At 38.3% G+C, this 13,562-nt stretch overlaps 1 protein-coding gene across 4 annotated transcripts in view; it reads right to left on the reverse strand.

The window, feature by feature from the left end:
* PLS3 (plastin 3) overlaps positions 1–13,562 on the reverse strand; it is an 87,293-nt gene that overhangs the window by 44,358 nt on the left and 29,373 nt on the right. The window contains exon 1 of one of the 4 annotated variants that reach the window (XM_008019541.3): positions 11,531–11,632. The exons of the other annotated variants lie outside the window; for them this stretch is intronic. The gene's annotated coding sequence lies outside the window, so the exon portion shown is untranslated. Of the gene's footprint in view, positions 1–11,530; positions 11,633–13,562 lie in introns of those variants that run through there. 4 annotated transcript variants of the gene reach the window in all.

Below are 13,562 nucleotides of genomic sequence, written 5' to 3' on the forward strand. Positions count from 1 at the left end.
CTTCAGTAAGAACAAAAAGAAGAAACTGGAACATGCACATATCCTCAAAACCGTATTTCCAGACAAGATTGTTTTGGGATAACAGAACAGTTTAATGCAGGACTTTCCAATTTAAATAAAACCCATATTCATTTATTGACAGTTATTTGAAAGGAAATAAAGAAATGCTACTCTGAAGTATCTGGGCCAAGACTAAAAAATATAAAGCCAAATTTAAAAAGCTCACAATATATGCTCTAGTAGATAAGAATTACAATTGTAAAATTTGCTATTTGAAGCTTAAAATAAAGTTGTTTAATGTAGATTTCTTTATGCCACTATGAATTAAAAAATGGTCTGTTCTTAACACTACTCACAGATACTTGATGGTGTCTTTAAGGAAATTAAGCAGTAAAGTACTATCTTGGGAGAAAACATCACATTAAGTAACTTGGGAATGACTAAGGATATTAAAAAATTAAAATCTTACAAATTAAAATAACAGAAGCTCTATTCCTCTTCATGGGGCATTCATTGTACTATAGGACTTTTTTCTCTTAAAGCTACTATAACTATAACATTTGTGATGGGTTCACAAAACAAAACACAAGATTTGATATCAATACTGCCCTGTAGACACTTCATGTAATCTCAAGTACCAGTACACCAAGCTGTTGTACCTTGCCCAAAGAGGTAGTATGTTCTAACAGAAGAAAGACTGTGGGACGTGAAATTAGAAGGCATCGATTATTGCTCTGGTTCTGCTATTCCCTAGTAATGTGTCCATGAGCAAGTTTAATTAATTTGTCTCAGCCTAAGTTTCCTCATTTGAAAATAGTGATAATAATACCTACTTCCTCCAGGGCCTAATGAAGATTACAGATGGTATATATGACAGCATACTGTGACTATGAAGTATTACACAGCAACTTCAAATCCTTCATGAAAGAAAATAGGCAATAAATGAATGCCTGGGTTAATTTTGAAGAGCTGTATAAATAAATATAAGGCATTAGTTCTACTAATAGCCTTTTACATGGGATAAATGAAAAGTTATCTCATCTCCCTATAATTACTGACTACAGAGTATAATAGGTCTCTCTCATATATAAAAATTACAAGCCTTTGGTCGAAGTAATTTAAGAAGGATGGGCCTAAAGGAAAACCTGTCACTTTTTAATCCATGACTCAATTTGGCTCCTCCATAAGGCCAGTTTCTAAACACAATTTGAAGAGCAGACAGGAGATATACAAACAAACAACAATTTTTCTTTAAATAATTTAGGATCACTTTTCAAAATAGCTAACAGCTTGTCAATATTGTCACATTCCTCCTAATTTGCAAATTGTTTCACGAGTACTGGAAAAAGGTGAAGAGAAAGTATTACTTGCTGAATAAAAGTTTAACTCCAATTTCACAATATGTGATTTACAGGCAAAAGGAAAAAAAACACTGATTTTCAAATACGTCCTCTTTCCCAGTCTGTCTTCTCACAAAAATGGACTTTATGTATTTGTTTTGTTTTGTTTTGTTTTGTTTTTTGAGACAGGGTTTCACTCTGTCACCCAGGCAGTGGTGCAGTCTCAGCTCAGTGCAGCCTCAATCTTCTGGGCTCAAGCAATCCTCCTGCCTCAGCCTCCTGAGTAGCTGAGACTATAGACGTGTGCCACCACGCAAAAGTGGACTTTATTTACATGATGAGAGAGAGGGAGAGAGAAAGAGAACGGACACTCAAAGAAATAGAAATATATTTTTCCTCCATTTAAACTCAGCAGTTTTAATACTTAACAAAAATAAAACATCCTGGAGTCTCTACACTTTCCTGAATTTGTTCATCTGTAAAGCACTTTAATCTGCCCCAAATTCTGTTTCCTCCCTAGTTCCTATGCCTGCCATTTCTGTAAAGGAAAAGGGAAAGCTGTAGAAAAAAGCCAGCCCTCCTTCACTAAACATATAAGACACAGGAAAACAGATTTTCCAATAAGGGAATAAAACAAAAGCAAACAAAATCTTGTTTGTTTGTTTTTTCGTAAAAGGATATAGTGTACAACTGGGTATGAATTCAGGGCGTCACCCATAGAAGAATCTTATGCCTATGAAGTCATCCCTAATTACAGAGTTTGACTAACAATACTGCAATTATGAAACCACTCCACCGGCTCATTTAACTATACATAAACCGTGAACACAGATCTTTGCTGAGAAAGGTGTACCTACAACTACCTGAAACTATTACTCAAATTCTGAAAGGTATTTGAAGGGGGAGGGGGGTGCCTATTTTATCTCCTAAAGCACTCACTCACTTTACGAATGCAGCTGACTGAATAATCTACTTATTCATCTGTGTCATTCAGTACCATGAGGTCCAGGAGAAAGGGAATGCACGTGGGAAACTCATCTGGGGGTAACCAACTTTGATCATAAACTTGATTGTTTTTCTTGAAATTGAAAGGTAGCCAAAAGATAAAAACGGGATATTCACCATAGACTTCATCCCAGCCACTAGTATGGTAAATAGAATTGGAAAAGAGAAGCTCATCACTAAAATCAGAGATTGAGCAACACATACTTGAGCTCCTAAAATGAACAAGAAAGCAACAAAGAGGGGACAAAACATGGAAGAAATACATTATTTCACTATCAATGAAAATAAACCAAGTTAGCCACCACTATGTGTGAACAATTCAAGAATGATCAGAAAAGGGGTGTTGTCACCTTCCTCTATCCAAAACAGGCAGTGTTTTTGAACACCCACACTTTGCATACCTACCTTTACCAATAGAAACTGCCACCCTGCCACCTCCCTAGTTAGGTAAGTGAACAGCTCAGCACTAGTCTCTAGCTTGGATGGGTGTGCAATACTGTGGGCTAAAACTCACCTATTCATACTACGATTACTAAAGCTCCAGTCTCATGTTTCCTAATGACTTTAGAAGATTCCCAACTTGAATGCCTACCACACTCACCCACTTATTTATTTATATTCATCAAGTGTTAACTTAAGGCTTAGTATGTACCAGGCACTGTGTTGGGTGCTCCAGATAGAGACAATTAGGATCCAAATTCCCTTCTTTCTGGAAGAGCTTACTGTCTAGTGGGGGAAACAGATGGAAAAACAAAAATACATTAGTGCTATCATGCCATCATAGTCATATATACTAAGTGGTAGGTGTCAGGAAAGTTTTTTTCCGAGGTGACGTTTGAACTCTGCCTTTGAGTGCAAGTAGGATTTTCTCAGACATCCCCAGTAAGGGCATTCTCAGAGAGACATCACTCATAAGGGTATTGTGCCTAGGGTTAGTGACAGACACACTTGCAGCAGCAGATCAGGGTCCAATTTGGAAGTGACCAATGGAGAAGGAAAGTCAGCGAGGAAGATTCAAGTTAGGAAAGTCTAAGTGTCTCCAATCTAACTTACTGCCACATTATTTTCCCTGTTTTTTCTAACTCTTTCTCTTGCCAAATCAGGTCTAATTTTCAACTTTCCCACTTTCCTCTGTCTCCAGACTGCAGTTTGACCATAAAAAACAAAGGGAGGATCAGTCAACCTCCAATCCCTCTGGATTCTTGCCTTGCAATCTCTGAGATTCTTTCATCGTATCTGTTTATCACCTCATGTCTGGCCTACTCCAAAAGCTTTTTATCAGATCTGCCTGCTGTTTGGTCTTCCTCCAGTGCAATCTTTACACTGCTAACCTCCTGAAGAGTAGACCTTATAAACATTCCATACAAAAGAAAGTCCCTTTTTAGTACAGCATTCAAGCCCCTATACTTTTCTGACTTGACTTCTTGCTAATGTCTGCCCATCTTTCCAATGTTACTTCCCATTATATGGACTACACCCTTGAACCCAACACTCTCAAGAGACCTTATTCCCCAAACAAGCTATGTATTTTCCCACTTCTTCCACTCCCTGGAGAGACCACTTGGTCTCTCCAGTGGAATGCTCTTCACCCATCTATCTAGACACTTCAAAAGCATATTTCAGGAAGTATCTTCAGATTGTCCGCACCCAAGATAAAATTTATCTTCCCAGTACTCTCACGGAACTGTGTTTCTTCTATTACAGCTGGTCCTGGATTCTCCTCTATCAGTACCTTTTGTTTTATCCTGGTCTCTTCTGCTTTTCCTGTCTCCCATTAAAAACTTCCTGTCTCTGTATCTGCTTCTCAAGGTTAGAATACCCTCCTCTATTTTTCCTCTCTCTCTATCCAAATTCTACTCACCCTTCAAGCAAGGTTCAGAAGCCTCATCCTCTCCCAAAGCATGTTTCCCAATGACTCCATCTCCCACTGATCTTTCACTTCAACTCCCATAGAATTTAGAATCTTGCCACAAAATTTAGAAATTTAATTATAGACTTCTCTCTATAGTTACATAAGTAGATATGAGGACAGTCTAGCTGGGACTTCCATTGTCCTACTTGGTTCAGTTTATCTACCTTCTTTACACAGATTCTTAAACTTGGTCAAAGAGAACAATCTTCCTCAGTAAAACAGAACCCTTCTTTCACGAATAGCACACAAAAACTTGTGTAATTCTTTGCTCTGCAAGTCTCATTTCAAGATTGTTTATTTCTGGAGAACAGTCTAAACTTCACCTTTTACCCCCACTGCTGGATGTTGGTTACATAGGCATGGCTTAAAAAATACACCAACTGAGGCTGAGGGTGGTGGCTCATGCCTATAATCCCAATGCTTTGGGAGGCAGAAGTGGGAGAGTTGCTTGAGGCCAGGAGTTCGGGACCAACCTGTACAACATAGCAAGACTCCTTCTCTAAAAAAAAAAAAAAGAAAAAAAAATTTAAATCAACTGGCATGGTGGCCTGAGCCTGTAGTCCTAGCTACTAGGAAGGCTGGGGCAGAAGGATCACTTAAACCCAGGAGTTTGAGGCTGCAGTGAGCTATGGTTGCCTACCTCTAAAAAAAAAAAAAAAATTAATAAATAAAAATAAAAAATAAATAAAATACTCCAACCAATTGCAATGTTTAGAGGGTAGTGAAAATTCCCAGTATTCCCAATATCCAGTGATCACGGCAATGAGAATTTGAAAGTTGAGAGGTCCGTAGAGTTCCATAACTTCATTCCCTAAATTGTATTAGGGAATAAACAAGTGCCTGGAATAGTCGTTGACTTTGCCCAGGACACAAAGTTGTGAAGCACAATTAAAAAGATGTATTTCTCGGCCAGGCGCAGTGATTCATGCCTGTAATCTCAGCACTTTGCGAGGCCGAGGCAGGGAGATCACGAGGTCAGAGATCAAGACCATCCTGGCCAACATGGTGAAGCCCCGTCTCTACTAAAAATACAAAAATTAGCCGAGCGTGGCTGCACGCTCCTGTAGTCCCAGCTACTCAGGGGGCTGAGGCAGGAGAATTGCTTGAACCCAGGAGGTGGAGGCTGCAGTGAGCCGAGATCGGACCACTGCACTCCAGCCTGGGCGACACAGCGAGACTCCGCCTCAAAAAAAAAAAAAAAAAAAAAAAAGTGTTTCTCCAAGCATAGCTGGAAAAAAAAAAAAAAAAAAAAAAAGAAAAAGAAAGCAAAAGAATGTGTTAGAGGAAAGGTAATTAACTATTTTTTCCCTCTTTCCTTTTTTTTGTTTTTCTTTTTGAGATAGAGGTTTGCTGAGTTGTCCAGGCTGCAGTGCAGTGGCATGATTGCTGCAGTGCAGTGGCATGATCACTGCAGCCTCCAACTCCTGGCCTCAAGTGATCCTCCTGCTTTAGCACCTCCCACCCCCAGTAGCTAGGACCACAAGCATGCACCACCATACTTGGCTAATCTTTAAATTTTCTTTCTTTCTTTCTTTCTTTTTTTTTGTAGGGACAGGATTTCACTATGTTGCCAAGCTGGTCTAAAACTCCAGAGCTCAAGTGATCCTCCTGCCTCAGCCTCCTAAAGTGCTGGTGTTACAGGCTTGAGCTGCAGTGCCCAGCCAATTAACTACTCTTCCCAGAAAAACAAAAACAAAGAGACTATGCATTGCTTTGCAGAGAGAAGGTACATGCCCAGTATAGCCTTTGGAAAATAACTTAAAAAGCTACTAACAAATATGACCATGATATCGAGAAATAAGAACAGTTGCCAGAAAATGCAGATAGTAACCCCCTCCAGCTAATACTAACTTGTTTTCATTACTTAAAAGGATAAGGGATTCACTTAAGCCTTGAACTAAAATAACCAAAACTTTAATTGTATAAAACATACAGAATATAGACAATTAGTTCAGTAAAGACTATACAGAGTTCTGAAAGTTATTTATTTAAAACATTGGTGTTAAATTGGCACTGATCATAAAACAGGCAACATTCTGAAAAAAAGCACACAAATGCTTACTTTTTCCTGACACATTCATTCCTATATATGACAGGCTTCTGCTTCTCTGTATTAATACTGCTTAATTTCAGCCTCCTGAATGCTAAGTATTGTGAACGACCACTCCCATTATATCAGTGCCAATAACTTAGTCTTAATATAAAACAAACACTCAAGTTATCTATGTGATTTACTTTTCATTTTAATATTTTTTTCCTTCAAGATTTTTCTCAAGAACAAGCGGCTTGGATTTGCTTGGAATTTTGCTTGACTCATTTTAGAAAACTTTCAAGGAATCTTGGTAAAGGACTAATTGTAAACGCGTAAGAGGCTATATACATAATTTTTATTTAATGATTTGTTGCTCTGAAAGTCAAAATAAGGGAGTCAAAACCTAAATGCCCTCACATGTGTCATAGGTTCCTAGTCCTAAAAGTTTAGGAAAGGTTGAAGCAGAAGGAAAAGTGGTAGAGTGTTTTACAGTGCATTGATTCTAGCACATCAGCATTATCAAAAATTGCTGCTGCTGCTTTTTTTTTTTTTTTAGATAGAATCTCACCGTGTCACCCAGGCTGGAGTGCAGTGTCATGATAACTGAAGCCTCTAACTCCTGGGCTCAAGAAGTCTTCCCATATTAGCCCCCTGAGTAACTGGGATTTGAGGCACGCACTACCACACCCAGCTAATTTTTGTATTTTTTGGAGAGATGGGGTTTTGTCATGTTGTCCAGGTTGGTCTTGATCTCCTGGCTCAAGTGATTTGTCCGCTTTGGCCTCCAAAAGTGCTGAGGTTACAGGTATAAGCCACCATGCCCAGCCAAAAATTGCTTCTTATAGTCAATGTGGCGAGCAAACATCTATGAAAGAAATAATCACCACGTATAGCAGACTTTACTTCGGAAAGTTTTTTTTCAGGTCTAGCTCTTCTGTTCATTCTACTTAATATTTCAGCTGCAAATGGTACAACTAAACAGACGACATCATTAGGTACCCCAAATAAAATTGACAGTATTTTCTCATGAGGCATTATTATATACACTGATTAGATTGTATAGTATCAGGAACTACAGAATAAAGTAACTGGCTGATGGAACATAAATTTGGATATATTTAGCAACTGTGCTTCTACAATTCACATAGAAGACAATGAAAATAAAATATCATAGAACAAAACCGTATCATGTCAGATAACATAATATAAAATTTCAGGGATACTTGTAAAGTAACATGAAAAACCTTACTATTTCCATGACAAAATATGCTTCGAATTCCAAATCAATTGAGAAATGAACTTTAGAGGCTCTATCTGTGACTGAAGGCTAACTCTACCCTTTATCCGACTCCAAGTAGCTGCCTACCTATAACTATAATTTGGCCTTGGATATATCTAAAACCTTTAAGTAGACTTAAACATCAGTCTACTCTTTAATGTGGAGATGGCTCTGTTCTGCACGTACACTGCTCCAATAACCCCTGTGGATGCATAACATATAAAGGTTTATTAAGAAGGGTGCGGAAGAGAGATGAGAGCAGAAGAGTTATTTGCAAAGTCATGCATGGGGTTAGACTAAGCCATTTTAGCCCTCTTCTACCACTGTAATACCCACAACCAATTAAGCCATCTCCAATTTTCTGTTTGTATTATATTATATTACATTATATTACTATTATTAGCTTTGAGACAGAGTCTTGCTCTGTCGCCCAGGCTGGAGTACAATGGCATGATCTCAGCTCACAGCAACCTCCACCTCTCGGGTTCAATTGATTCTCCTACCTCAGCCTCTCAGGTAGCTGGGATTACAGGCCCCCACCACCACGCCTGGCTAGTTTTTGTAGTTTTACTAGAGATGGGATTTCACCATGTTGATCAGGCTGGTCTCGAAGTCTTGACCTCAGGTGATCCACCCGCCTCAGCTTCCTTAAGTGCTGGGAATACAGGCGTGAGCCACCACGCCCAGCCTTTTTATATTATTATTATTATTTTGGGACAGAGTCTTACTCTGTCGCCCAGGCTGGAGTGCAGTGGCTGGATCTCAGCTCACTGCAACCTCCGCCTCCCGGGTTCAAGCGATTCTCCTGCCTCAGCTTTCGCAGTAGCTAGCATTACAAGCATGCACCACCGCATCTGGCTAATATTTGTACTTTTAGGAAAGACGGGGTTTCACCATGTGGCTCAGGCTTGTCACGAACTACTGACCTCAAGTGATCTGCCCACCTAGGCCTTCCCAAATGCTGGGATTTCAGGCATGAACCACTGCGCCCAGTCTTGTATTATTTTAAAGGTGATGCATCATAGGTCATAGTTGCTAACCAGTTCCTCCCCTTCCCCATATTCCTATAGCCCTTTTCAGCTTTCAGTGTGATTACATCTATTTCTTTCTCTATCCCCTCCATGAGCCTGTGAGCTCCTTGAAAGCACGGTTGGTATCTTATTTGACTTTGTATGTTGGCTCACAACAAGCACCTACCGAATGTTTGTTCAATAAATAAACTTCCATGGAGGTGAGTAGGGAAAGTGCGCAGACTTACACATCATGCAGGCTATATAGTCCTCTCACGTGGTTTTAAAAACACATACTCTATTGGAGAAAGCTATGAACAAAATAGTCAAGATCAATAACGTCCTGACATTCTTCACATCCAACTGGCCTGTTATCATGCCTTAACTACCCTTGTTCAATACTTCAAGATACTACAAGACACTTCAAGATACTACAAGACTCTTCAAGATGTTTGTGATCTGTCCTTTGAATTTAGCTGAAAATCAGACAGAAATAAATCTTTTCAGAAGCAGTTTTCACTTTCAATCATTTCGGCATTCAAGCAGCACATTTAACCTTTACAGTCATACACATCATGCGTACATCATGTTTTGACAAGCCTGCAATTTATAGATAAAAGTTAACATTTAGAAGTAAATATAAGGAGTTAAAGACCAGCCTGGCCAATATGGTGAAACCTCGACTCTACTAAAAATAAAAAAATTAGCCGGGCGTGGTGGTGGGCGCCTGTAATCCCAGCTACATGGGAGGCTGAGACAGGAGAACTGCTTGAACTTGGGAGGTAGAGGTTGCAGTGAGCCAAGATCAAGTCACTGCACTCCAGCCTGGGCAACAGAGTGAGACTCCATCAGAAAGAAAAGAAAGAGAAAGAGAAAGAGAGAGTGAGAGAGAGAGAGAAAGGAAGTAAAGAAATACAAATTGCCCAAAACTAAAGGTCTACTAACATTTTTATTGTCAATATTTTCAATATATACAAGAGAAAATAGCACAAAAAACACCCATAAACCCATGACAGATTCTACATTTATCCAGATTTCTCCACATTTGCTTGGTTCATCTATTCTCTCTTCCTGTCCTTTCTTCTCCCTCCCTCCTTCCCTGTCTGTCTCTCTTCCCTGAATTACTTTAAAGCAAATCTCAGAAATCCTGTGATTTCATCCCTACATAGCTATTAAGAAATGAGTTCATTTTTTCTGGAAATACCTCTATTCTGTGCTATAATTGATGATTAGCTAGATTCTAATTGATTTTTTGTTTTGTTTTGTTTTCAGTCCAATATCTATGAGTCACTTAACCCCCAAAGGGTGCCCAATCCTGTGTCATTTCCTGGAGGAATATCAAATACCTCCATTTTAGGTAAAAGTTTCCTTTCCTTTTTTTATGCTTAATAAACAAAGATAAGATCTGAAAGCAATGGCTATTTAAAAATAAATTAATACATAGCTTTTTCTAATAATAGAAATATTCAATTCAATTTGGTCAGATTAAAGACATCATTTAAATGTTTCTCAGGCAAGAATTTTGCAGCTATTTAATGCAAGTCTTAATTATGGTCTAAAAGCCCCTTTTTCTGGGATGAAGAATACTATTTCAAACCCAAAGGCACAACAAAAAAACAGCTCTCCCTCCCCTAGCTTCAGAAAGCTAAGGTACATTAACTAACTTCTTAGATTGAAATAGCCCACTTTTCTTTTAAAAGGTCTAATGTCTTCCATACCTCCTAAGTAACCTTTTACATCTACCCCAAAAATCTGAATAATTTATGGTAAAATAAATCTGCTGCTAATGAAATTCATTAATGTTCATGCCTAAGAAGTATTTCCAGTTTCCTCTCTTATGAAAATTAACATATGTTGGAGTGAAGCCAAGGGCAACTTTCAGGGATATGTGTGTGGGGTGTGTGTGTGCGTGTGTGAAAGACAGAGAGAGAGAGAGAGAGAGAGAGAGGGAGAGAGAGAGAGACACTAGGCAAGATCAGACTAGTTATCATGCTTCCTTTCAATTTAAAATAAAAATGCCATAAAATATTGTGACCTACAACTCAAATCACTATATACACTAAGCAGAAAGCTATCGGCAAGTCACTGAAAATGCCTCCTACAGTGTTATATACCTTGCTTATATGTTAGCAAATACAGCACTTGTTAATTGAAAAAACTGGTTTGTTTTGTTTCATACTTCACTTTTTACTTCATATGCGTATACTAAGTACAACCAGTCCAAGAGGTGATTCAACTCAGAGTGAGGATTGACTATATAGCTAGCTATACTTCCCTTTGCTGGAAATATGGGGAAATTAAACTTATATGACAACCATTTGATGGAAAATCCTGATGTATCCGAGCACCAGAAATCACTATTGCTACCAAATACCAATACCATCAAAATTTAATCACCAGTGATTTTTATTATTTTGCAAATTATAAACATTAAGACAACTGTTTGATTTAACCCACTTAGGAAGAGTAGAATACTAATTTAATCATGACATGTTCTGTCATGACAGCCATCTCAATCTCCATTTTACATAATTTTGAAAAACCATTTAACTGGGATCAAAGGCATTTGAAATTCCTCCCCCACCACAAATATAGACAATAATTTCTATTATTTAGTGTTTTAGATACTTAACTTGATAAATACAGCTATATGATTAGGACTTCAAAACCCATTTTTTAAAAGTATAAACTCCCTAAACAATCTCTAAATAAAGACAAATACAGAATACACACAGAACAGGTTAGAATCTAAACTTCAAAATTTTCTCTTAACAAAAATTTTATTCTAGTTGAGTAAATAATATTTTTTAAAGTGACTTCAAATGCTTAACTACACAAACAACAGGAATTTCAAGCTTTTTAAAGTAAATTTCTGCTTACTCATTTAGTATTTAAATTTAGATTTAGTAATCTGAAAGTTAGAGCCTGTCAAAATAGTATTAAAATAGTTACCCGCTGAGAGCAAACTTGGTTCTTTCCTTTCTCGCAGCACTGATAGACAGAACCTTCTCCCACGCCCAGAAAAGCAATCTGGAAACCCAACATTCTTCTTACAATTGCAACTTTAGAGAGCAAGTCACAACACTTCCTGCTAGAAAAAGAGAACACCCTGACAAAAGAATGATACAATACTTACGAATCCCCTTCCTGTCAGCCTGGCAGTATTTTGCCGAGAATTTAATAAATTCTAACTTAAACGCAGCATTTAAAGAGAAAAGTTTTCTTCCTTCTTCTTCTTTTTTTTCCAAAATCACACAAGGACTCAGGGGAATTTAAAGTTAGTTCAGGTCAAATAGCTACAACCCATATACCTATTTAGAGTTTGAACAGTAGCCAAGTAACCTGCTTATTTTAGAATACATGGAACAGCTTCTCCCCAGTGCCCAAGTCACTCGTCCATAGTCAAGAACATTACTTGCAAAGGCAAATTAACTCTCAGGCCACTCACTTACAGTCTCTATTATTCATTTTCATCCATATACAACATTTACACCTCATATGCTAAGGTGGTGTAGCATTTATTTCAAGTATATACATTTTGATTTATGTCAAAAATGTAAGCTCTTCTGTGCAGGAACTATATTTTCTGCTGGCATAGCACACAGGAACTAAATCAACACTTGCTGAACTGAACACTTTTCTGAGAGCCGTAGTAAAGAGGTCTAGAGCCAGATTGGGTTCAAATCCTGGCTCCACACTTTATCAACCATGCAAATTGCTTAAAACTCTTCTGCCTCTATTTTCTCATCCTGGGATGAAGATAAGAGCAACTCCATCATATCACAGTTCACTATTTTATACATGGTTGTAAGGCTTAAATGATTTAATATGTGTCATAAATTTAGATCAGAGTCTGGCGCATGGTAAGTACTAGATATGTGATAACTGCTCTCATTATTGAAATTTGCCTTTAACTGGTCTAGCAATCTAATCAGTGAGTTGCTAAATTAAGCAACTGGTTAGTTGTGAGTGCCTTTTATGAGAGAGAACAATCAGTTGGAGCACTGGGCTAGACTGAGGAGGCCATTTCTGTACTGACATAGGGCAAGTTAATAATTTGAAAGGAAATGCAGCACAATGAAAGCATCAGGGTCTTAGGAGTCTGACAGACCTGTAAGTCTGTGTGACCCTGAACAAATTACTTAGCTTCTCTGAGCCCTGGGTTCATATCTATAACAATGGAGCTATTCCACATATTTCACAAGGTTCACATGATGACCTAATGGGAAGATATAAATATGTAAGAGTGTTTGAGTCCAGCAAGGTACTCAGTAAGTGGCAGATATTATTATCATCTGTCTCGGATAAAGCATGCATAATGCCATCTGCGGCTCTATTCTACCTCATGAGAATGAAAGAAAGACAATAGATACTCTAGTCCTTCATAAATAATATACAATAAAGTATTATAATAGCATACTGAACTCTCAGCATAAGGAGGTGACTCACAGTGTGGTCACCTGTGAAAAGGAGCCCTCACTGGATCGTCCCCATTATGAGGCAGACAGTGTTCCCCCGTCTTCATCACTAACCACCATCAGCAGACACTGGGTCACATTTTGTCTCCTTCATGGAAGTGCTTTAATTTATTTCACCAATCACAAAACCTTCATGAAATATCAAAAGGCAACACAATGCAGAAGAGAAGGAATATAATGGCAGGAGTCAAAGGACATGTTTTTCCATCTGTCCTTGTTGCTGACTCACTATGTGAATGAAGCTTCTTCAACTTTTCTGAGTATCAAATTCTCCATTTCTAAGCATAGAACTATCTGCCTGTGTCCTATCAGGGAATAGTAGGTAACTACCAAGCATTTTCAGCTACTTTGAAGAGTATGTGTTATCATTCATTTTTCAGACAGAGAAAACCGGGGCACAGGCAACTGCCTCAAGTAAGAAGACAGTATCAGTTTAGACCAGAAATGTTGGGTTTTCCCCAGCCTTACCTTTTCTTCAGCCACACCTGTTGCCTCAAACCACTGAG

Source organism: Chlorocebus sabaeus, chromosome X, assembly GCF_047675955.1.
Source record: "Chlorocebus sabaeus isolate Y175 chromosome X, mChlSab1.0.hap1, whole genome shotgun sequence".
Taxonomy (NCBI): domain Eukaryota; kingdom Metazoa; phylum Chordata; class Mammalia; order Primates; family Cercopithecidae; genus Chlorocebus; species Chlorocebus sabaeus.